The sequence below is a fragment of the Eurosta solidaginis genome, chromosome 2 (genome assembly GCF_040869045.1).
Source record: "Eurosta solidaginis isolate ZX-2024a chromosome 2, ASM4086904v1, whole genome shotgun sequence".
Taxonomy (NCBI): domain Eukaryota; kingdom Metazoa; phylum Arthropoda; class Insecta; order Diptera; family Tephritidae; genus Eurosta; species Eurosta solidaginis.
The window spans coordinates 252,656,233-252,683,627 of record NC_090320.1 but is presented as its reverse complement, the minus strand read 5'-3'; positions in this window follow the sequence as shown (position 1 = coordinate 252,683,627).

Sequence of the window (27,395 nt, the reverse complement as noted above, 5' to 3'; positions counted from 1 at the left end):
TTTTGTAGAGCCCCGGGCCTATCAGCCTTCGCATCCTATGGCATATTTGCCGTAGCTCCGCGGTTTCACAGTTCCACCAGTCATTGTGCTTTTATCCATCCACTTTCCTTTCCGTGGCATAGAGACATTACAACGAGGCGAACACAGCGCATTATTTTACAACCGTCTTTTCCGTCGCAAAATGAAGCCCTAAATTTCTTTTGGACATAAATTAACGCTGTTAAATTTTAGTGTCTTAAAGACTTTAAGTCGTTTACTCTTTCAGAACGATTTAAATCTTAAGATCTCGTACGCCAACTTTAAGCTTCACTTTTGTCATAAAAATGTCTTCAATCGACTTAAGTTTAGCCGTGAAAATTTTCGATATTCTACTCAGCTTCTTAAGAATTTCCTGCGTGATACATGTGCTCACGTGACGGCACGTAAAAGATATCACTATTACTATTTATACGATCTATTGAAGGGATTGGGTAGCACTAACTAGCCACGAAAATATCTATACAAAGAAGTTGACAGCGAAATTCATAGTATAAGGAAAGCTTAATATTTTTCGCAAATCTCAGCAGGGGGCCCCGCAATAAGAAATTCCTGATAAAACTCGATTGTCTTCATGATTTTATCAGCTACTTTTTCAATTTCATTCAAACCATGCTTGAAAAGAGCCTAAAATCCTTCTAGTATATTTTCATATTAAGTGAATTTTTCTCCAAGATCCTTGATGTAAAAATCTAGGAAAGGATTGAACACTGCTACTGGAAAATACAATTTTGTACTTTCAATTTCAGGATTTGAATGTTTTTTTTTATACTCAGTTGAGCAGAGCTCACAGAGTATATTAACTTTGATTGGATAACGGTTCGTTGTACAGGTATAAAGGAATCGAGATAGATATAGACTTCCATATATCAAAATCATCAGTATCGAAAAAAAATTCGATTGAGCCATGTCCGTCCGTCCGTTCGTCCGTCCGTCCGTCTGCCCGTTAACACGATAACTTGAGTAAATTTTGAGGTATATTGATGAAATTTGGTATGTAGGTTTCTGGGCACTCATCTCAGATCGCCATTTAAAATGAACGATATCGGACTATAACCACGCCCACTTTTTCGATATCGAAAATTTCGAAAAATTGAAAAAGTGCGATAATTCATTACCAAATACGGACTAAGCGATGAAACTTAGTAGGTGAGTAGAAATTATGACACAGAATAGAAAACTAGTAAAATTTTGGACAATGGGCGTGGCACCGCCCACTTTTAAAAGAAGGTAATTTAGAAGTTTTGCAAGCTGTAATTTGGCAGTCGTTGAAGATATCATGATGAAATTTGGCAGAAACGTTACTCTTATTACTATATGTCTGCTTAATAAAAACTTGCAAAATCGGACAACGACCACGCCGACTTTTTAAAAAAAAATTTTTTTAATTCAAATTTTAAAAGAAAAGTTAATATCTTTACAGTATATAAGTAAATTATGTCAACATTCAACTCCAGTAATGATATGTTGCAACAAAATACAAAAATAAAAGAAAATTTCAAAATGGGCGTGCCTCCGCCCTTTTTCATTTAATTTGTCTAGGATACTTTTAATGCCATAAGTCGAACAAAAATTTACCAATCCTTGTGAAATTTGGTAGAGGCTTAGATTCTAGGACGATAAAAAGGGGGAAATCGGTTGAAGCCACGTCCAGTTTTTATACACAGTCGACCTCCTGTCCTTCCGCTCGGCCGTTAACACGATAACTTGAGCAAAAATCGATATATCTTTACTAAACTCTGCTCACGTACTTATCTGAACTCACTTTGTATTGGTGTAAAAAATGGCCGAACTCCGACTATGACCACGCCCACTTTTTCGATATCGAAAATTACGAAAAATGAAAAAAATTCCATAATTATATACCAAATACGAAAAAAGGGATGAAATATGGTAATTGTATTGGTCTATTGAGGCAAAATATAACTTTAGAAAAAAACTTGGTAAAATGGGTGTGACACCTACCATATTAAGTAGAAGAAAATGAAAAAGTTTTGCAGGGCGAAATCAAAAGCTCTTGAAATCTTGGAAGGAATACTCTTCGTGGTATTACATATATAACTAAATTAGCGGTACCTGACAGATGATATTCTGGATCACCCTGGTCTACATTTTGGTCGATATCTCGAAAACGTCTTCACATATACAAGTAAGGTCCACTCCCTTTTAAAACCCTCATTAATACCTTTAATTTGATACCCATATCGTGCAAACACATTCTAAAGTCACCGCTGGTCCACGTTTATGGCGATATCTTGAAAAGGCGTCCACACATAGAACTAAGGCCCGCTCCTTTTTAAAATACTCATTAACACCTTTCATTTGATACCCATATCGTACAAAAAAATTCTAGAGTCATCCCTGGCCCACCTGTATGGCGATATCTCGAAAAGGCATCCACCTATAGAACTAAGGCCCACTCCCTTTTAAAACACTCATTAACACCTTTCATTTGATACCCATATCGTACAAACAAATTCTAGAGTCACCCCTGGTCCACCTTTATGGCGATATCTTGAAAAGGCGTCCACCTATAGAACTAAGGCCCACTCCCTTTTAAAACACTCATTAACACCTTTCATTTGATACCCATATCGTACAAACAAATTCTAGAGTCACCCCTGGTCCACCTTTATGGCGATATCTTGAAAAGGCGTCCACCTATAGAACTAAGGCCCACGCCCTCTTAAAATACTCATTAACACCTTTCATTTGATACCCATATCGTACAAAAAAATTCTAGAGTCATCCCTGGCCCACCTGTATGGCGATATCTCGAAAAGGCATCCACCTATAGAACTAAGGCCCACTCCCTTTTAAAACACTCATTAACACCTTTCATTTGATACCCATATCGTACAAACAAATTCTAGAGTCACCCCTGGTCCACCTTTATGGCGATATCTTGAAAAGGCGTCCACCTATAGAACTAAGGCCCACGCCCTCTTAAAATACTCATTAACACCTTTCATTTGATACCCATATCGTACAAACAAATTCTAGAGTCACCCCTGGTCCACGTTTATGGCGATATCCCGAAAAGGCGTCCACCCATAGAACTAAGGCCCACTCCCTTTTAAAACACTCATTAACACCTTTCATTTGATACCCATATAGTACAAACAAATTCTAGAGTAACCCCTGGTCCACCTTTATGGCTATATCTCGAAAAGGCGTCCACATATAGAACTAAGGCCCACTCCCTTTTAAAACACTCATTAACACCTTTCGTTTGACACTCATATCGTAAAAACAAATTCTAGAGTCACCCCTGGTCCATCTTTATGGCGATATCTCGAAAAGGTGTCCATCTATAGAACTTAGGCCCACGCCCTTTTAAAATACTCATTAATACCTTTCATTTGATACCCATATCGTACAAAATAAATTCTAGAGTCACCCCTGGTCCACCTTTATGGCGATATCTCGAAAAGGCGTCCACCTATAGAACTTAGGCCCACTCCCTTTTAAAATTATCATTAACACATTTCATTTGATACCCATATCATACAAACAAATTCCAGAGTCAGGCCTGGTCCACCTTTATGGCGATATCCCTAAATGGCGTCCATCTATAGAACTATGGCCCACTTCATCATAAAATACTCTTTAGTACCTTCCATTTGATACACATTTCATACAAACACATTCCAGGGTTACCCTAGGTTCTTTTTACAACATGGTGATTTTATCTTACTTGGCTCCACAGATCTCAACTGAGTATGTAATGTTTGGTTACACCCGAACTTAGCCTTCCTTACTTGTTTTTCTTATTCTTTTGTGTCTAACGTCAATGTCAAGAGTTTCAGCAATTTTTTTCGTAGCTTCGTAAATTTCAGAAAAAGAGTGTTCTTTTGCACACATCTCTTTGACTACCTCGCGCAAATCTTTAGAGAGATCTGTGAAAACCCCAAAGTGCAGGCGTTTTGGGACTTCACAAATATGTAATAAACTTGGATTTCTGTGAATTGCATATTTTAAGCTTATATACGTTTTTTTTTTGAATTTTACCCTATACATAATACATAATATGAATCTTTGAATTGTATATTTAAATTTTATACAAAATATGAATCTTATACTTAGAACATGAAGTACAAACGTATTAATTTAAACTATGTTTTTTCATACATATATATATTATACATTTTAAAAAATACAAGTTCTATATAGTATATACTTAGAATAAATTATTTGAAGTTTTAGGCTGATACTTTTGGCACAGCCTATAGAAAGTCACGAACATACATATATATATATATATAGATAAGGAATGCGAAAGAGTACCGGAGCAAGAACATTGTTATTGTAAAGCTAATAAACTAGTTAATAAGAAACATTGCTAAGCAGTGGCGGCCGACTGCCAAAAATCGTATAAAAGGAGCGGCCACCACCAAACAAAAGTTAGTTAGGGGCTGACCAGCCAAAGCGTAGGTATACAGTGGGACGCGTAGCAACTACTACGGAGCAACTGGTAGTGACCACTCAGGTTGCTTAAGTTACGTAGATTACAAGTCAGGAAAGTATAGGTATATAGTGGGACGCGTAGCGACCACTATGGAACAACTGTCAGTGACCACTCAGGTTGTTTAAGTTACGTATTTTACAAGTCGGGAAGGTACAAGTATATAGTGGGACGCGAAACAACCCGAGTGGTGACTACGGAACAACTGGCAGTCACCACTCGGGTTGTTTAAGTTACTTATAATACGAGTATATAGTGGGACGCGTAGCGACCACTAAGAAACAACCATACCATAATAAGAACCGAATAAATAAATAGGATATTTTATTTTAACATAGAGGAATTCTTTTCTTTGTAAGGAAACCCATCGACCGAGTTATAATCCTGGCGATAGAGATATGGCTGATAAAACTCGATTGTCTTCATGAATTTATCAGCTACTTTTTCAATTTCATGCAAACTATGCTTGAAAAGAGCCTAAAATCCTTCTATTATATTTTCATGTTAAGTGAATTTTTCTCCAAGATCCATGATGTAAGAATCTAGGAAAGGATTGAACACTGCTACTAGAAAATACTCTTTTGTACTTTGAATTTCAGCATTTGCCGTTTTATTTTTTCTAAGTGCTATTATTTTGTGTTTAATGCCAATGTCAAGAGTTTCAGCAATTCTTCGTAAATTTCGGAAAAGGAGTCTTCTTTTGCACAAACCTTTTTGACTTCCTCGCGCAAATCATTAGAGAAAACCATGGCTTGAACCAAATCTAAATTAACCTTTTGAAACTCGCGACGCAAAGGCAACGAAAGATGAAAAATTACATTGATAATATGTAAACATATTAAAAATTCAAACTCAAGGGGTTTTTTAAATTTTTTGCGTCTTTTGCCGAGGTTCTCGTTCCATTTAGAGTTTCATAAACGAACGGAAATTACTCACAATAAAATAATTAAGAAACAATTTTTGGTTAAACGGTTTTATTGAAAACAATATTTACATGAAGTAATAATAATACTAAAAACTAGAAAATAATTAGGCAGGTCCTAGGTACTAGTCATCACACTCCTCATCAATCTAGGACATTGATAAGACAATTAAATAAAAGCGTTGGACGCGTGAAATTTTAAAAAATGTGAGGCGTAGCATGACCTTATTAAGGTTCAGTTAGTTATGACTATGAATAGAAATTTGACGCGTCCAACGCTTTTATTTAATTGTCTGATCAATGCCCTAGATTGACGATTTAAGTCATCAATTCATAGTCCTTCCAAAGACTTTACTCGACTCTCCAAAATATTTTGATGTCACTTCTACCGGACTGTAGGTAATATTTGTTCAAAATATGAGCCAAATCGGACATCATAGGTCGCTTTCTATTCATGTATGTATTATGTGTTGCAAATATGAGCCAAATCGGACAACAAATACAATTTTTTTGAATATATCGATCTTTGCGCCACCTAGCGCCAATTTTTTTTTCATAGATCGCTTTCCATTCTTGTATAGATTATGTGTTACAAACATGAGCCAAATCGGAACAAAATACGATTTGTTGCATATCTCAATCCTTGCGCCACCAAGCGGCGATTTTTTCCATTGGTCGCTTTATATTCATGTATGTATTATGTGTTGAAAATATGAGGCAAATCGGACAACAAATACGATTTTTTTAAATATATCGATCCTTGCGCCACCTAGCGCCGATTTTTTTTCATAGATCGCTTTCCATTCTTGTATAGATTATGTGTTCCAAATATGAGCCAAATCGGACCAAAATACGAATTTTGCATATCTCGATCCTTGCGCCACCAAGCGGCGATTTTTTCCATAGGTCGCTTTATATTCATGTATGTATTATATGTTCCAAATATTAGCCTAATTGGACCACAAATACGGGTTTTTAAAATATTTCGATCCTTTCGCCACCTATCGGAGTTTTTTTTCATTTTATTGCATTGTCATCAGGTTCTGAACTACAGTTTCAAGCTTGTAGGGTATCGGAAATTTCCTTCAATTTTAATTACAAAATTCGTTCGCAACGGCCGTGCAGACATGCAGCCCGCCTCTCAAGTCAAGCTTAATAAAACCGTTTAAAAATCGTTGGCGGTCTCATATTTGGAAACCCATCGAGTCAGGTTCAATCTTTTTAAAGATTTCGTTTGTGGAGTTTCCTCAGATAATTCAATCGTGTCTTAAAAATGGCATTTTCTTTTAGGTGTATGCAAGAAATTCATAACTATCATGAAAATATTTTTTTCTTTCTAATTTTAGAGTGATATATATGATTTAATACTGCAAGAAAGTTAATGCCAGTTTGGTAAACGAATACATGTATATGTATAAGTAAAATATTTTCAATTACCAATGAGGGGGATTGATCCCCTTGACCGCCTCCCCCCTTATCTACGCCACTGCCGTTTGGTGAGTCTTTTAATCAAAAACTGTGATCAGTCAGACAAAAGCTATAAACATCAACTCGTAAATAGCTTGACTAACTACAACCAGCTATTTCGATTTGAAAGCCAAACTTATAATTGGCTCTTTGTTTGAAGCGCATTTCACAATAGCACACTACGTTCTAGCTTTATCTATTTAACACGTAAAATATTACTTTTAAAATATTTCTTCTTGCTTTTAAGTCATTATCTTCATTACGGCTAACAAATTCTTCGTAACGTGAAATTTTGGCACCCCTTAAATCCAATTTGCACACGGAAAAGTTGTATGAACTGTAGCGTAAATTTGCATGTATTTTGAAAAGTTAAGTGAAAGCGATAGAAATATTTTGAGAGCTATGAAAAAGTTGAATGAATAAATAATGTGGCTTAAGTTGAGTTTCACGTTTAGTTAATTTGAAGCTATAATTTGGATTGAATTTATATATATATATTTGAAGTATTAAATAGGGCAATGGCACGAAGCTAAAGTTATTTATACGTTCTTTGCTTATTTGCTAAAAGTGACAAAAAATTGTCATAATTTATTAGAAGAAATTAAGTGAAACTGAAGTTTGAAATAAGTTGTCTTTGCTTAAGTTGTTGATTGCATCTATTTGTATATAATTCTTGGGACTAAGTAAAGACGATATTGGGTGACCTATAACAGCTGTAATTTTAAAGTTATTTATTAAAGTTGCCACGACAGAGACTTTTTCATTATAAGCATGTCTTAAATAAGTTCACGAAAAGAATAGCGGAATATATTGAACATTTGTACGTATTAAAAAATCCTGAAACAGGCGGCTTATTCACTTTACATGCTTAATAGCCTTACAAATGTAGAAAGGGTTTCGTCGAAAGCTGGGCTAGCTCTCAGTCAGTAAAGAGTTGAGAAGGCACAAATTTCCCTCATTAATACGTCCTGATAGCGTGCGGATAGAGTTCGTCTGCCGGTGAAAGTGTTGAGTAGTGTATCAGCAACCGGTTAATCGATAAACGTTGCATCGGTTGATGGACACATTACGGTTTCTGATGTAAGCGGTTAAGGGTGATCGGGGTGGTGATTTGGCAGCGGACTACTATGGTTCCGATCAGTAGAAGGGGTTACAGTGGAAGGACCGGCGGCTGGTTACAGCGGTGACGAATCGGTGGATTCATTCCCTGGCAACCGGTGGTTGGTGGAGTTCAATACCCTTCCAATCGAAGATGATGAATTAGTGGATGTCGGTAAGTAGGTTTGGCGGATCGTGATGACGACTATGATTGGTGAATTGGCGAAGCGCGGATGATGAACGAAACGATTGGTCGATTTCCAAGCAACGGCTGGATGGTGAAATCCATTTTCGGCGAGGTCGCAGCTGACGCGATATCTTCAAATATGATTGATGACCCGGTGATTCTTAGATGTCTAATCGGTAGATCGATTTCCAAGCAACCGGCTTTTGGTGTAAATGATGACCGGCGCGTCGTAGCTGACGAGTTGGTGGATGCAGTGGTATAGGAGTAGCGATTCCGCGATGCGCATATGTTGAGTTGGTCGTACGATTCCCAATACACCGTTGATTGGTAAAATCTATACCCGGCGAGTCGCAGCTGACGACTCGTTGGTTGAATACCCATCTTATTAATACAGTGATTTGGCCCTTCTTATTTCAGTTGAGCCCACGGATTTCTTTTCATTCGATTTGTTCCTTGCTGTGCAAGCCAAAAATATGACGGAACGTAGTTCTTATATACATAAAATACTTTTTTTACTTGATTCGAGGTAAACCGCGATGCAATCAGATTCTGTGATATGAATTATTTTACTATTAACAGCAACAACAGTAAGCTATGGCTAATAAAACAGAAAGACAGATGGATTTGGCTGCCTTTGTATGACTCAGAAGATTCTTTCTCGTAATAATCGTGAAATCTTCCAATCGGACAAAGAACTTGATTGCAATCAGACCGAAGATGTTGAGATGTAATAATAAAAATAAAATAATAGCTCCTCTTGCAAATATTGATGCAAAGGAGTTTCCAATGACAGCTTATTGCGAAAATTACTCAATATTGAGATATGACTATGAAACATTATCATACGTACTTACTCTGTCGCTATTCAGAAAAACTTTAAACTTGACAAGAACGCAGTGATGTAGACTGACAAAGAATTTCCACTCCATTGTCAAAAGTTATAAAATAGCAGTAATTTGCTTTTAGCTAAATTTCGGTGTACACTATTTTCCTTTTTTTTTAAATTTCATTAACATTTAATTGCGCTAAGCCGTTTTTCTGAGGGTAGAGTTTATACAAAAACTAGTATAAAGTTACCCTATATTCCTGCATGAGAATTCTTATTGCTTTAGTAGCAGGCGCAACTCCAACCTTTTCACATACTATGCCCTTATAACATTGGTAAGACATATTAGGTCGCGTAGTGCCACACATTGAAAATTAAAAACCTTGAGAAGTATCATACCTTTACCCTTCCAGCAGGTGCGTCGTGGCAAACACTGCAAGCTTCGGCTAATACTTTATTAAATAATTTGGGAAAAATTAAACAACGTGACATCAGGACGGACAAGGCGACAGCTTTTTCGATTATACCTTGTAAATCTCTTCAAAGTCTTTTCTCTCGGGAGGGGATTTGAACCCGCACTCCAACGATGGTTGAAGTGTTATAAACACATTCGGCCACGCCATGCCTTAGTTGGTGTAAACATTATCCCAATTGCCTTCCTTGCATATTTTATTCTTTTGCACAGTACATAATTTGTATGTATTCATGTGTTAAATATATGCTTGTTGTTGTGGCGGTTCCAAATAAACTGGTATTTTTGCTTTTGTCCTATTTATAGAACTAACAAGTAAAGAAGGCTAAATTCGGGTGTAACCGAACATTACATACTCAGCTGAGAGCTTTGGAGACAAAATAAGGGAAAATCACCATTTAACAAAATGAACCTAGGGTAACCCTGGAATGTGTTTGTATGACATGTGTATCAACCGAAAGGCGTTAATGATTATTTAAAACGTAGTGGGCCTCAGTTCTATAGGTGGACGCCTTCTCGAGATATCGCAATAAGGGTGGACCAGGGTTGACTCTAGAATGTGTTTGTACGATATGGGTATCAAATTAAAAGTATTAATGAGGGTTTTAAAAGGGATTAGCCCTTAGTTGTATATGTGAAGGCGTTTTCGAGATATCGACCAAAATGTGGACCAGGGTGATCTAGAACATCTTCTGTCGGCTACCGCTAATTTATTTATATATGTAATACCACGAACAGTATTCTTGCCAAGATTCCAAGGGCTTTTGATTTAGCCCTGCAGAACTTTTTCATTTTCTTCTACCCTGATATAGTAGGTGTCACACTCATTTTACAAAGTTTTTTCTAAAGTTATACTTTGCGTCAATAAACCAATCCAATTACCATGTTTCATCTCTTTCTTCATATTTGGTACAGAATTATTGCATTTTTTTCATTTTTCGTAATTTTCGATATCGTAAAAGTGGGCGTGGTCATAATCGGATTTCGGCCATATTTTATACCAAGATAAAGTGACTTCAGATAAGTACGTGAACTGAGTTTAGTTAAGATATATCGTTTTTTGCGGAATTTATCGTGTTAACGGCCGAGCGAAAGGACAGACGGTCGACTGTATATAAAAAATGGATGTGGCTTCAACCGATTTCGCCCATAGAAAACAGTTCGCCACAGAAAATAGTTATCGTCATAGAGTCTATGTCCCTACCAAATTTCACAAGGATTGGTAAATTTTTGCCCGACTTATGGCATTAAAAGTATTCTAGGCGAATTAAATGAAAAAGGGCGGAGTTACGCCCATTTTGAAATTATCTTTTATCTTTGTATTTTGTTGCACCATATCATTACTGGAGTCGAATGTTAACATTATTTACTTTTATACTGTAAAGATTTTACATTTTTTGTTAAAATTTGACTTAAAAAAAAAAAATTTTTAAAAGTGGGCGTGTTCGTCATCCGATTTCGCTTATTTTTATTTATCACACATATAGTAATAGGAGTAACGTGCCTGCCAAACTTCATCATGATATCTTAAACAACTGCCAAATTGCCGCTTGCACAACTTTTAAAGTACCTTCTTTTAAAAGTGGGCGGTGCCACGCCCATTGTCCACAATTTTTCTAATTTTCTATTTTGCATCATAAGGTCAACGCACCTACTAAGGTTCATCGCTTTATCCGTCTTTGGTAATGAATTATCGCACTTTTTCGGTTTTTCGAAATTTTCGATATCGAAATAGTGGGCGTGCTTGTAGTTCGATTTCATTCATTTTAAATAACGATCTGAGATGAGCGCCCAGGAACCTACATACCAAATTTCATCAAGATACCTCAAAATTTACTCAAGTTATCGTGTTTACAGACGAACGGACGGACATGGCTAAATGAATTTCTTTTTTCACCCAGATAATTTTGATATATAGAAGTCTATATATATCTCGATTAGTTTATGCCGTTAAGGATTACCGTTATGCGAACAAAGTTAATATACTCTGTAAGCTCTGCTCGGCTGAGTATAAAAAGAATTTACCAATGTTTTCTATTTGTATGAATTAAGCGGGGGTTGCCCTTACTACATTAAATGTATGAAAACATATATATGAAGCAAACAAGGGTAACACTTTTTCCTAATATACCCAATATATCCAATATCGTAAACTAAATGCCTTGCGAAATATCCACCAAAGAGATCTGACAATGGGAATAGTATACAGGCCACGAGAACATGCTTATCGAATCTGGTATGCTAGAAGAACAGGGTGATTTGATAATAAGCCCTTGCAAAATATGCCTGCCTTTGAAAATGCTTGAAATACTTTCTTATTAAATGTAAGGTACGCTTTCAGACAGTGGTATGCAGAAAAAGGATATTCGTTTGGTTTTTCTAATAAATCCTTTTTGACCATTAAATATTAGCGGTGAAGTCATGAAAATATATTTGATAAGGGAACTATGTAACTTTTCATCCTAACTTGATTATTCTAATTGATTAGGTGCGATATTTTGCTACATATTTCCGTTCATAAGTAGTAACGTATTTTATGAATATATTTGTGATATTAATCCTATTGTAAAATGTGGTTTATATATGACAAGCTAACTTATGTTAACCCATTTGCGCTCTCTGTACTATATAAACGACACCAATACAAGCCATGCCTAAAATTTTGCTACGATTTTATAACAAAACTAGTTAGATGTGCAGCCACCTTGTAATATTATTTTCGTTTTGCCTAAGATTACAGATAAATTGGTATAACAGACGACTCCAGATTTTGACATTTGCACATGTAGTTTTCACTTTGGAATTAGTCAGAAGAAAAATTAGCGATTTTTCATTAAAATATTGGAAATATCATTTAAATATTCATAATTTTAAAGTGCAAAAAGACAAAGCTAATCTTATTTAGTGCCGTGCGTGTAAATGTTTGTGATTTGCAGGATTTAGGAAATCATTTTGTCAACTGTCGCTTTTTTAGTACAATGGGCACATGTGATATGTATGTTCATGCACCGTAATGCGAATTTCGATGACGATTCTGAATGGAATGATAGTGTTGACGAACCCTTGTGTAGCAAAAGAAGACGTTTAAATACGTCTGACTCACGGCCAAAATGGAAAAATGCACGCCGCCTTACTCCTCCCAGTTTATGAATAATGACTGCTCATCGCGAAAAGTCGAAGGTATTGAACAGCTACCTAACCTTTCGGCTACCTAACCTGGCGGCCACCGTGGTGTGATGGTAGCATGCTCCGCCTAACGCACCGTATGCCCTGAGTTCACACCCCGGGCAAAGCAACATCAAAATTTTAGAAAGAAGGTTTTTCAATTAGAAGAAAATTTTTCTAAGCGTGGTCGCCCCTCGGCAGTGTTTAGCAAGCGCTCCGGGTATATTTCTGCCATGAAAAGCTCACAGTGAAAACTCATCTGCCTTGCAGATGCCGTTCGGAGTCGGCATAAAACATGCAGGTCCCGTCCAGCCAATTTGTAGGGAAAATAAATAGGAGCACGACGCAAATTGGAAGAGAAGCTCGGCCTTAGATCTCTTCGGAGGTTATCGCGCCTTACATTTATTTTTTTTTACCTAACCTTTCGTCGGTAGAGATTTTTGAAAAAATATTTGATGAGGAGGTACTCCATTTGATCAAGCAGAACACTAACCTGTATGCTGCCTAAAATAATAGGCATGACTTCGTACTGGACGATGATGACCTACGGAGATTTTTGGGTATCCTAATACTATCTGGCTATCGTAGACTACCACGTGAGCGCCAATATTGGAGTTATAATGAAGATCTTGAAGATTCTATTGTGTCGAACGGTATGTCACGAAACGAAATTTTCACTTAGTTGATAATAGCCTTGCATATACTTCCAATGATAAGATGTTCAAAATTAGACTCCTGCGTGACCTATTGATTCAAAACTTTTGTCAGAACGGGATATTTCATGAGAACATTTCGATCCTCGAATCAATGATAAAATATTATGGCCACCATCCCTCTAAGCAATTCATTCGAGGTAAGTCAATTAGATTCGATTACAAAAACTGGGTAGCAGCCAGTTCTGATGCTTACTCCTATGTTTTTGATGTATATTGCGGAAAATCATCTGTCACCTCAAAAGGTCATAGAGTTGGCAAATCGTTGTTACTAAAAATGCCTTCGATACTGAGGAACATACAATTTATTTTGACAATTTTCTTACTAATTGTGATTTACTGCGAGACTTGAAAGAAACTGGATATAAAGCAACTGGTACAATGCGTGAAAATCGCATTGGTATTCGTAGTAAAAATGGTGGTGGGTTATCTTCACATACATGCTTGATATGACATATCTAACACTTGGCGTCTACATACTTTATCTAGAGAAAATAGGTTCGACCAATTGGCTTTCAGAAGGCACATTGCTCGGAGCTACCTTAAGAACCGTAACGTCAACAAAGCTCGTCCATCCGGCTGTATCGTAGCAGGTCCAAACAGGAACAACGGAAATAACCCTGGAAAGCTTCCCAAACAACTACGATATGTTTTGTGTCATACGCGAATAAAATGAAAATGTACAGGATGACAAAAAACGTTATACATTGACAAAGAATGTTTTAAAATATATCACTCATAAGTGCCCGCTGTACTAAATAAAGTACACCCTCAAAAGTCAACTTTTATCACTTTTTCGTAAATTTGTAATACTAAACTTAATTAATGTGATTTGTAAAATGACAAAACTGCAAATAAATATAAAAAAATACTAACGATCTTTGTTTGGGCGTAAATGGGTTAATCGGATTTACCTGTACACTTGTACTTGTTCAGCTGACTAGATGGGGTTTTTCCCATCACTTTTGGGCTTTGATATGTCACTCAATTTATTGATGTCAACGTCGCAACAAATAAGAGCAATCAAAAGATCACGAGCTACCTGCTATTTGTCTCTATGTATGCTAGCAAGAAGTTTTTGATAAATTGCATATATTTTATATATGTATCTTAGAAATTTTTATTATTACCCAGCAGGAAAAGAAGCTCACCGCGCAGTAACTAAAACTTGTTTTCCAACTTCTCCTTGAAAAGACCAAACAATAAATAATTGCATGAATTAGTTGATGTCCCAAAATCACTTAGCTTTTTACAAACAGTCATAATAATATATGTTGCTGTTAAAAAATCATAATTCATATCAGCGATGCACCTGATGAAATTAACTGTCAAATATAATCGGGTTTTACTCTGAATGCGTGAAATGAGACCTAGGTAAAAGAGAAAAAACGTGTAATTGCTTACCTTTTGCCATTTTTTAAAACTGAAAGAGTTAAAAACACTATCTTAAATACGGCGTGAAGGGAAAAAAGTATTTTAAGACATAGCTAAAATTTTTGTATGGCAAACTATGCACTGAATTTCAATACATTACTTTCCAACCATGTAGTAGCTTATTTGTTGAAGTTAACTGGAAGTAAGTTACTTACCGGAATCCTTTTTTTTGGGAAAAATAATCGTTAAAAATGGGTTTGATGGCGAATGAGGACAAAACGAAGTATCTGCTGTCATCGAGCAAAGAGTTAGCTCATATGCGCCTTGGCATCCACGCTACTGTTGGCAGCCATAATTTCGAAAAGGTAAAAGGCTTCGTGTTTTTGGGAACCAGTTAACAACAACATCAGTTCAAAAATCCAGTGAAGAAACACTCTTGCCAATAAGTGCTAATTTGAACTAGAAAGGCATTTGAAAAGTAAGGTCCTCTCTCGGCAAATGAAAATCATACTACACAAGTCACTTATCGTGCCCGTCCTGCTATATTGTGCAGAAGCACGTACCATGACAACATCAGATGAAATGACTCTGAGAGTGTTATGTAAATGAAAGATGATGCTCCGGCTAAGAAAGTATTTTAATCGAAATCCGCTTATGGAAGCAGAGGAAGAGGGTGGCCCCAACTCCGCTGGAAGAACTAGGCGGAAAACGATGAGAATACTCTCGTTGTGACCAATTATCGCCAGTTGGCAGAGCAAGGAGTCAATTGACGCGCTCTGTTGGACGGCGATGACGGTTAAAACAGTTAAGCGCCAATTAAGTAAATAAGTAAATAATAACTTTTTTATCAATTAATCACACAATACACAATATAAAATTATATTTTTTTTTCAACAGAATATATTAGGTTAGATTAAGAAAGCGTGCATGGAAAATCTCCCATACCTCCATTCGGAAACTTTGTTGTAAATTGTTCGAATAACCAGATAACTCTCCAGTTGTCACCAATATACCACCTTCTTTTTTGATGTGTTTTCCAACCACTGCCAAACTGTCGATAAATCTTGTGCTCAGAAATGTGAGTAGCATTGTTAGCAGTTGAGGACAGGGAAATTGATGAACCAACTTACATTCCTCCTCATCTTGAGAGCCGCTCCATAGCAAGCTAAGTGATATTTGTCACTGTCGGTGCATTGGTGATATAGCGCAATGACCAGTGATGACAATTGTTAATACTCTCGGTCCAGATTTGTTCACCTTGAGAAGGAGGCTTGTTACCGTCCTTTCCATAAATGTCCATAAAGACCTTGAAACGTCGAAACTATCCTAGTAGACCCACAATAATTCCGTTGCCCTAAGCCCTAATTTTTCAATTTTCCTCAGGAGAGAACGCAACAGTGATCATACGAACCTGTCCGCAACGCTTATCCTAATTTCTGAATATTTCTTGGCCATCTCATCTAAACATTAATTTTTTTCAATATCTAGTTGCACATGGATGAAACAGAGAGACTTATTGAGCGAAGCAAAGCTCGACACCTCCGCAGGAACTCGTTGTTTCGCGTTTAATTCTAATGCATTTAAGGCTGCCAAAAGTTCATTCCATGGTTGCCTGGGTGCATATTGTTCTAGAGAAGTGTAGTTTCTTTCTTTTTGGCACAGATTTTCACCTGGTAGACACTTCTCGCGTCAGAAATAGGTGCGACTGATTTACCTGCAGACGCTTTGAATGAATTCCAATCCCCTTTCGAACCGTATATGTAGATTTTACGGCCTTTTCTGCTGCACAGGCATTCCTCCTAATTATCTCTCGTAGAATAACTTATGCACATGAAAGTCTGCAACCGTTGTTACATTGTCGCTGTTAGATTTGAACCCCTTTGTCGTCCTCTTTTCATTTCATCTAGTATCGTCGCGTACACGTATGAAGCGAAATATAACGTTTATCCCTTCCTGTGGTGCGCTACTCACTGTGCCTGATGCTCCCAGCCATGCTAGCTTTTACACCTTCCCTACCCTACAGTGATTGGTCTTTTTGTCTATAGCTTTCCGATATAAAAAAGCTTCATAAGTTAGGATTGTGTGATTACTGTTTTATACATGTCTTGGCCATAGGATACATTTTCACCGGTTTAGCACTTAATTGGAAATGAACGAGCTTGACAATAAGTTTGTTCAGAAGAATTTATCTGTGCTATAGCACCTTTTGGAAAATGCCATGGTAACCTTATAAGTTATCCCTGCAGGGTAGCAACTGTATAAATTCTATGTACTCGTTCGTGTTTTCATACTTGATCATTAGGAATCACAACCATGCTGCAGATTAAATTTCCGAAAGATTTTTAAACAAAGATTTAGCTTCCTTAACAAAAGCCAGTATAAAAGCAGTCGGTTAGGTTAGGTGGTAGCTGTCCTGATAAGGATAGCTCACTTGGTCAACACGAAGGTCCGTTGTGATAACACATACACCAAAAATAACGGTACTAAGATCTAGCTACTTAGAGAATCGTTGGGTAGCAACGATAAAGCTCCGAATGATACCGATCTCAACTTTGGATAAATCCTCGGGAGATCCAAGTGAGTTGCGACCGAAGTACTTTCGTCTAGTTCTGGCAAAAGCTGGGCAATTTGGCGATTCCACCTCATCATCCTCCATACAGCTGCAGCAGGATGGAGTTTCGAGTATATTGATACATACCCCATGGATACCCATAGGCAGGGCACTGTCAAAATCCCAATGACCATTGATAGGTGAGCCAGCGGAATCCCGAAATACCTACAGCCATCTTCATCCGGTTAAGTTGTACCGATGCGGGCTAAGAGATCCGCTTGACAGTTACCCGGGATATCACTATATCAAGTGAGCTTTAAAATAAATAATTTTTTTCAGCAACTTCCGAATACCTTATGAACTCGCCGTACAAGCTGTGCAAGAGTAAGCTGAGCATGAGATCGTATTCCTTTGTTTGCTTTTTCTGTTGAGGCAACAAGGAAAGAAATATTTAGTAGGATTTCAAAGTTCACATAACATTTTTAAACGGTTTTATTTGACTTGACTATGTGTATCGGCCAGTCGATAAGCTCCAAGTTTGAAACTTGGAATATAGTTCAAAACCCGATGGCAATGCAATTATACAAAAAACTGCGATAGGTCGCCCATGGATTGAAATATTTCAAAAAATCGTATTTTTGGTCCGATTTGGCTCATATTTGGAATACATAATGCATACATGAATAGAAAGCTACCTATGAAAAAAGTGCCGCTAGGTAGCGCAGGTATCGATATATTCAAAAAAATCGTATTTGTGCTCCGATTAGGCTTTTATTTAGAACACATATTACGTACAAAAATAGAAATCCCTTTATGAAAAAAATCCCCCTTGGTGCGGTAAGGATAGAGATATTAAAAATACTCTTATTTGTGGTCCGATTTAGCTCAAGTGACATGATAGTAACATCAAAATACTTTAGAGTCCGAGGAGGAACAAGCATACGTGGCACCGAGTCGAGTAAAGTCTTTGGAAGGATTATGTATTGAGGACTTACATTGTAACAAGTTGTCAGGAAAGAGTCCTGGTAATAATGACTCACTAAATAAACTAAATATAATGAGAAATAATAAAAATAAATAAATGTAAGGCGCGATAACCTCCGAAGAGATCTAAGGCCGAGTTTCTCTTCCAATTTGCGTCGAGCTCCTATTGATTTTCCCAACAAATTGGCCGGATGAGACCTACATGTTTTATGCCGACTCCGAACGGCATCTGCAAGGCAGATGAGTTTTCACTGGAAGCTTTTTATGGCAAAAATACACCCGGAGTGCTTGCCAAACACTGCCGAGGGGCGACCCCGCTTAGACAAATTTTCTTCTAATTGAAAAACCTTATTTCTAAAATTTTGATGTTGCTTTGCCCGGGGTGTGAACCCAGGGCATACGGTGTGATAGGCGGAGCACGCTACCATCACACCACGGTGGCCGCCAATGGGAAAAATAGGCAATTAAATAAAGACTAGAAAACTTGAAAATAAAATAATTAAACAAAATTTTTAGTTAAACGTTTTTATTGAAAATAATATTTACAGAAAGTAATAATTAGGTAGGTCCTAGTTACTGGTCATCTCACTCAAGGGCTTTGATCAAAGGATTAAATAAAAGCATTGGGCGCGGAAAATTTTTAAAAATATGAGACGTAGCATAACCTGATTAAGGTTCAGTTGGTTTTACTTATGATTATCAATAGAAATTTTACTCTAATTATTCTCTAGCTTTTAGTATTATTATTACTTAATGTAAGTATTTTTTTTTTTTCAATATAGCCGTTTAACTTTAAAATTTTTTAAAACTATTTTATATGATATTATGAATGCATATGTTATGTACATAATTTAGAAATTTTTGAACAGTCACAAAATACATTCGTATAATATTTGTTCAAACTTAGTCATCAAGTCACGAAAATTACGTTAAGAAAAGCTATAAAATATATGTCTTCATTTAACGCCAACCCAATAATGAGAAAAAATTTAAATTTTGTTCCAGAAAAAATGATACTTGAATCTAGAAAAGCAATGGAAAAGTATGCTTAGTTAAAACGAAAACCTTGAGTATTACAATAATTTTTTTTTAGAAAATATACAATTTCCGATTTTTCATAATAATAAAACCAATACGCTATTATAGCTATCCCCTAAGAAATATCATAAAACTTCTTTTTCACTGGAATTTTTTTTTTTGTTGTTAAATACTTAACAAACCGCCCTCTCATCTAAAATAGATACAATTCAAAAAGATCCAGATTGCTTATTTTTGCTGCCAAATCTGCTTTTGATACGAAGTGAACATTTAAAAGCGACGAGTGTATGTGCATACAAAGCAAAGATTTTTAAAAATGAAGAAAGTTTGCATTTACAGCACTCGTAATATCTTGCAAAAATAAATTGGCTATTTTCTTATTTAAGTCATAAGCGCTTGCCCTTGTTTAGAACGATTCAAAAAGCGAGTATAACATAAATACATATAAACATATTTATTCATGAATGTGAAGCAGCTTTAACCCTTATAAGATGTTAGGATCTATTTGTGCTTTCTGAAAAGAAAAACAGATACCATGTAAATCAGCTGAGAGTATTTTGAACTTTTTTTAAACATTTATAATCTCTTCGTATGTAACTCTCTCATTCCAAATAATAACAAATAAAGGTGTGTAAGTTCGGGTATAACCAAACATTATATACTCAGCGTGAGCTTCAATTGCACATTTCATTTCAGATAAATTACTTTTCTACATAACACGTGGCACCGCCCGTTTAAAAAAATGTCTGCCCATTTCCTCTTACAATAAAACTTGATACGTGAAATATACCCCCAGCGAGTTAGGGGGTTAGAATATACCTGCGGTAGGTATGCCTGTCGTAAGAGGCGACTAAAATACCAGATTCAAGGGGTCGTGTAGCGCAAACTTTTCAGGTTGCCAGCGCAATATATAGCTTCTCCAAACCCAATTGTCAACCTCACCTTCGAGCGGCGAATCCCGCTTCATCCCGAGGCTCTGGCGACTCCAAGCTCCTCATGGATCTTGGGGGTGGGGAGGGAGGGATGGCTTGAAGGTTTAATGTGGCCATATAAATCGTTCCCGAGATGGTTGGGCTAGCACCTTAATGGAGCTGTGTTACCGGAGCGTACCAGATATGTATCCGGCAAAGGACCATCACATCAATAACACAAAGCCTTCGGGGGGCAGCCTTATCGTTATAACAACAACAACAACAACATAAGTGAAATATCATTGATTCAAAACTATTTTTTGCTAAGTTATAGGATATTCGTCTAGTGTACGACCCTTTAAAAACTTTTAAACTTGTTTTATATCTAAGTTGCCTTGATGTTTAACCGATCCCGTCCATTTTTACCGTTTTTACCATTTTTCTGCTATAACCAAAATATGCGTACCCAATTTTGTCACGATATGTAAACTTTTCTTCGAGTTATCGCTCCCGAAACGTTGAAAATTGCTTATACAAAAAAAAAGTGCCACACTCATTTTTTTCAAATTTAAGTTTTTCAAATATAATGTTATAACTCAATTTAAAAAGTAAAATTCTATTGATACAAAGTTCTTTTTCGCTAAGATATAACTTATTATTTTCGTCTACGACCTTTTTAAAAATCTTTTATATAAAAGTGGGCGTGGTCTTTAACCGATCTCGGCCATTTCTAGATATATTTCTTGCTACAGGGAATATTTGTGTACCAAATTTTATTTAGATCCGTTAATTTTTCTTAGCGTTATGGCTACCGAAACACAGAAAATTGCTTAGTCATAAAAGGGGCGGTGCCACGCCTATTTCTTAAAATTTGAAGTTTTTTCTATTTATTGTTATAAATTCACTTGGGAAATGAAATACCATTGTTATAAAGCTCTTTTTGCAAAGATATAGCTTATTTTATTCGTCCCCGATCCTTTTAAAAATCTTTTATGTAAAAGTGGGCATTGTCCTTAACCGATTTCATAAATTTTTCTTCAAAGTATTCCTGATACTAAAGCCAACCTCTCTGCCGAATTCTGTTACGATAGGTTTAACGATGTTTGATTTATGATTAATAATATTTGCAAAATTGATTTTATCACAAGTGGGCGGTGCCACGCCCATTTTAAAAATTTTTTAAAATTTTTATCGAGAGTCTCAATATCAGTCCACATGTCAAATTTCAGCATTCTAGGTGTATTATTTACTAAATAATCAGGTTTTTTGTGTTTTCCAAAATGTTGTATATATAAAAAGTGGGCGTGGTTCTCATCCGATTTCGCTCATTTTTAATACCAATCTATTCTGGGTCCAGGTAAGCTCTTGTACTAAATTTGGTGAAGATATCTCAATACTTACTCAAGTTATCGTGTTAACGGCAGACGGACGGACGGATGGACATGGCTCAATCAAATTTTTTTCGATACTGATGATTTTGATATATGGAAGTCTATATCTATCTCGATTCCTTTATACCTGTACAGCCAACCGTTGTCCAAGCAAAGTATAAAAAAAATGTTACGTGTACGCACCGGCCCACGGCTTTTAGATGTTAGATGCTGATATGTTATCGTTAAACTGGTTAGTTTTTAATATAACTTTGTGTTTTTTTTTGGTCATTTCAAAGCTAAACAAAAGAACGTGAGTACCAAGTACTCGTGAAGTTCAAAGGTAAAACCAAATTATAAATCGATAACTTGGCGAAAACAAGTCGAAACATTTTGATAACAAACCCGATAACTTTTCCATAGCACGCTGATAACAAAATGGTAACACTACAATAATAAATAAAAAAGTTTCCGATATATCCTTTTGATAACATATCGATAAATTTTCGGTAAGAAATCGATAACTCTTTGAAAAAATCGAAAATTTTCTGTACTACATGATAAGAAATCGGTAGCAATCCGATAACAACACGACAATTTATTAATAATATATTGATAAATTTTCGATGATAAAACAAAAGCCTTTCGATAAGAGAAGGATAACTCTTGGATTGAGCATCGCTTTAGTTTTATGTATTTGAGTTTTGATTTATTTTACTTTATTATAGTAAAATTTTTTCGATAATTCTTTTTTATTTTTAGTGTATTTTATTTAATTTAATTTTTTCCTTAAGCTCCAATTTGGGCTATACATTATACATCGGTTGTATACAACAAGATATACAAAACTATTTATACAAAATGTAGGTACATTCATAATAATCTTTTAATTACGTATCAATAACATGCTTTGTGTTTGGAGACATTTTGTGTATCTGATGTATATTGGAACGATTTGCTGTCATCTCTTGTCGAATTTGGTTTATATATAAACCACTTGCGGTGCCAATTTCCTGTCGGATAATCAACAAAACAAAATAAATTACTTTGTGTATCAGTAATCAAAATCACACATTTGTTCATGTTTGCTATTATATCTCTGGCTCTCCATATCCAACAAAACAGCAATGTATACATCTCCTCGTACACTTGCGTGCAAATAAATATTGTATATGTTTAGCAACTTTAATTTTTATATAGGTGACGTCTTTGTCTTGTGCTTATCTATGCTTTAGCTCATATCAACCCTACCATGTACTATGATCCTTCATTACGCTATAGTGTTGTAATTACACTTACGTTTCCACCCTCTATTACCCATACAGTATACCAATACTTCACACTATACCTGCATTTACATTATATATATATTCTGCTCCAATAAACATAGCATACCACTTACAAACACCCTGCTTGCGCTTAAACCCCACGTTAACATTTTCGGATCCGGGTACTTTTTTAAATCCGAATCATTTGAAAAACAGTACTTCTTAAGATCTGTGTCTTTAGGTTACTTTTTTGAAATAGACCATTTGTTCCGAGTACTTTCTTAGAACCGTTTACTTTTTTGGAACCGGATAATTTTTCGGTTTCGGGTACTCTTTCAGGACCGCGTTGTTATTGTTGTATTATATGGTACAGAAGCATGGACAATAAAAACAGCAGACGAGACTGCTCTGCCAGGGTTCGAGAGAAAAGTTCCTCATAAAATGTGTGCAGCTCTACGCGTTTGCTACGGCGAGTACCGAAGAAGATTAAATCATGAGCTATATGAGCTTTACGCAGACATCAACATAGTACATCGAATTAAAAAGAAACGGCTACACTGGATAGGCCCTGATATAGGAATGAAAGATGATGCTCCGGCTAATATAGTACTCCTATTGAAGCCTGTCTCTGGAAGGCGGCGGCCCACATTCCGCTGGAAGGACCAGATGAATAATGATTTAAAATACCTTGGTATGACCAAATAGTACTAGGTAACCCAAAGAAGAAAATATTGTTAAGTTGGGAAGTAACAAAGTACACTGCGAAAAACATTTAACTTGTCACTCAAAATAAAAATCGTGAGATTTTGTCATACTTCATATATCATTAAAGACCCGCCAAACTGGCTTCGAGTAATTTTATAAAGGTTAAGAAAATTTTGTTTGGAATATGTATGTGTGAGGAAATTCTTCACTGAATAGCAGTGACAAAAAAATGAGATGCTCATAAAAATAATGCTTAAATATAAAACAGCGTGCTCGCTAAAATAGATGCATTATTATCACAGCGTGATGTACATATTACGTGCATAAAGTTGTTCGTACGTATTTTTTTAAACATATTTGGTTTGTTTACATACATATGTAGACATTATGTACCAACATGTATGTGTATAGGTGTGCGCATGAATTTTAGATAAGCCATTGACTTATGCAAATCCTTTTTTATGTACAAGCTAATCATATCTCTTGAAAGAGTCATATTTATGCTACTTTTGAGTCAAGTCACACGTTAGTGAAACTCTTAATACCACGCATCTTTTATATTCGCTTACGATGTCTTAATCATTTATCCCTTTATTCATACTTAAGCTTACAAGTTTAATACTGAGAGTGTGACAGTTATTGTATATATGTATCGCTTGCTGACTATATGTCGCTAGATATATTTATAAGGGTAGGTATATTTTTCGACTTTTAGTACAAATCTTTGATACCTGCAAGTTTGCTATGACGAGCATTTGCATCTTATTACAATCAGTAAACCTTTTTCCGAAGAAATGGACCGATTTCTAAAAGATTAGCTGCTATTTCAACTTCGTAAAGACTGAAGCAAATTGGAAAGCTTATAAACGATACTAAGAATTCTACGGTAATAAGATTTTTATTATTATTATTAGGGCTCGAAATACTTTTATTCAGATCTATCTTGCCTGACCTTTCAATCCATTACTGTATGTGGAGGCTTTTAATGTAAGTAAATACCTCTTCAGGCACATTCCTCTAAATCACAGTCCTGGACCATATAAGACTGTTATCTGCCAGTTTGCTACCGCGGGAACAAATCCAAAAAATCTTGTTTGAGGCTTCCCGTTCATTTAAGACTCCAACGTATTCTTCCATTACTTTAGATGTAGTTGCGCTAGACTGCAAGGCACACAAGGCTCCTGGGCTCTCTTACATAATGCGGATACTAATAGAGTATAAGCCTCCCCATATACATTATCTACCGCAGACTTCTATTGCATGAATTTCTGCCCGAAAACTAATGGGGAATCTTCCTATTGGTATCGATTTCTTCAAGTTTGGTTCATAAATACCAGCTCCTGTTATTCTTGCATCATGTTTCGATCCATCGGTGAACCCAATCATCGAGTCAGAGTCAGTATATGAATTTCCTGTTTCCCAAAGACTTCTTAAAAATTTCGTGATGTTCTTAGTTAGAGACCATTAAATCAAGTGGTTACATATGGATCCTTCTATAAAATTTCTTATTTCTTCAAATGTCCTCTCATGTTTTCGAGTTTTAGCTCGGAAATTATTTGCAGATTAAAGGCAGCAAGTGTTCCCTCTTTCTCTTGTATAATGGGAAAGGGAGGTATCCCAAATAACGCAATACGTGCATCAGCAGGGGAAGTTCTCATGGCACTCTTTTGTCGTGGTCTTTGGTTACCAAACAATATTATTCAAAGCCCAGTATACCATTTTCGTAGACAGCCTCCATAACATAGAGTCGAGTGCAGGTGAAAAAAGGTCTTGTCGCTTTATTTAGGGTAGCACCTTAGTAGATGAGCAATCCACATGAGGTTTCCGTCATTTTTAAGCCCTCGGTATTTTGCTTTCATTGTAAATTGGATTTTGGTGATGCCCTAGTTTTCTTCTTTGGGGAAAAGGTAATAGCAGAGTTTTTTAATGCGCAGTTTTTTTTGCATGCGATTGGATATTGTTTGTCAAATCCATTGGATTTCAATCACAGAAGCAGGTCTATTATGACTAGGGTTTACACGAGTAGAGATGGTGCACCCCTTGATGGCATCCTCTAGTAACCACAGGTGACTCGATTGTCCCTCATAGTTCCAGACCGATTTTTCTTCTCTTTAGCAAGGAGAGCACCCAACTAATGATCATTGGGCTTATATTCTTGACACTCATAGCTATGCTAGATAACTGTATGTGTAGTGTTAGCGAAAGCTTCCTAAACGCCAATATCCTTTTAAATCTTTTTTTTTTCAGCTATGAATAACCGCCTCCGTGGATTTTCCTGATTGATAACCAAGTTGATTGCTACGCAGAGAGAGTCTGCTAAGGTTGGCCTACCTAATGTGTTAAAAAGTTAGCTGATTAAGAAGTAAAATTCAGAAACATGTCCTAATGTTCATCGCTGTGTGCATATATCGTATTTTTTCTCTTTTTATCAATAACAAAAAAATATTATGCTCTAAGTTCCAAAATTAGTACGCAACATAACCAGTGAAATCAGTCACTAGCTATAACTCTTCGTATAACCCGTATGTTGTTAGTCCTAAACTTGAGCTATTCTACCATGTATTTCTACCTTGCACAACACATACATACATACAAATTTACAAGTTCAAAATGAAGGCAGTAATTTTTCTTTTATATACTTACTTACTTACATAATTGGCGCTTAACCGTCTAAACGGTTATGGCCGTCCAACAAGGCGCACCAGTCGCTCCTTCGCTCCGCCAACCGGCGCCAATTGGTCACACCAAGGGAGTTTAAATCGTTTTCCACCTGGTCCTTCCAACGGAGTGGGGGCCGCCCTCTACCTCTGCTTCCATATGCGGGTTCCGATAGAAACACTTTCTTGGCCGGAGCATCATCTTTCATTCGCATAACATGGCCTAGCCAGCGCAGCCGCTGCGTTTTAATTTGCTGGACTATGTTGATGTCTGCGTATAGCTCGTACAGCTCATCATTAAATCTTCTTCGGTACTCGCCATCGCCAACGCGTAGAGGTCCATAAAACTTTCGAAGAACTTTTCTCTCGAACACTCCCAAAGCCGCTTCATCTACTGTTGTCATGGTCCATGCTTCTGCCCCATATAGCAGGACGGGTACGATAAGTGACTTGTAGAGTATGATTTTCGTTCGCCGAGAGAGGACTTTACTTTTCAATTGCCTACCTAGTCCAAAGTAGCATTTATTGGCAAGATTGATTCTTCGCTGGATTTCAGTGCTGACGTTGTTGCTAGTGTTGATGCTGGTTCCCAAATAAACGAAGTCATTTATATACTGCAAATAATAAATTTAACCCTGTGACTTGTCAATCAAAGCGTCTCAGTGGATTTCATATATATGATACACTTTACTATATCCATGCTTGCATCCGTTGATATACACACATATTCATCTATATGTGCATTCATGAAAATATATAATTGGTGAAAGTTATATACGGTTTCGCTGACCTTTCTTTTACACCTAAATTTGCTAGTCATGTTCGCACATCAATTGAAGTTATCCGTTTCATAGAATATTTATGAAAGTTTTAAGCTATTCGCATGAAATTGATTTATGATACAAAGTACAAACAACTCATCACACATATGTTCAATATATTACAGAATATTCATTGAGTTAAAAAAATCTAAACTTATATCTAGAATTTTTTTTTAATATTATTTATGAAGGGTGTAATAAAAGTTGTTAAAAGTTTTTCAGTCACATATATCAAAACGAAATTTTGTCATTCCCTAAGTCATTGCGGTAGTTTGAAGTTTTCTATAAAATGTTTTTCTGCTGATTGTAACTTTCTTAATATTTTGAAGCTTGATGAAAGTAAAGGAGAATGTTAGCGTTAGGGA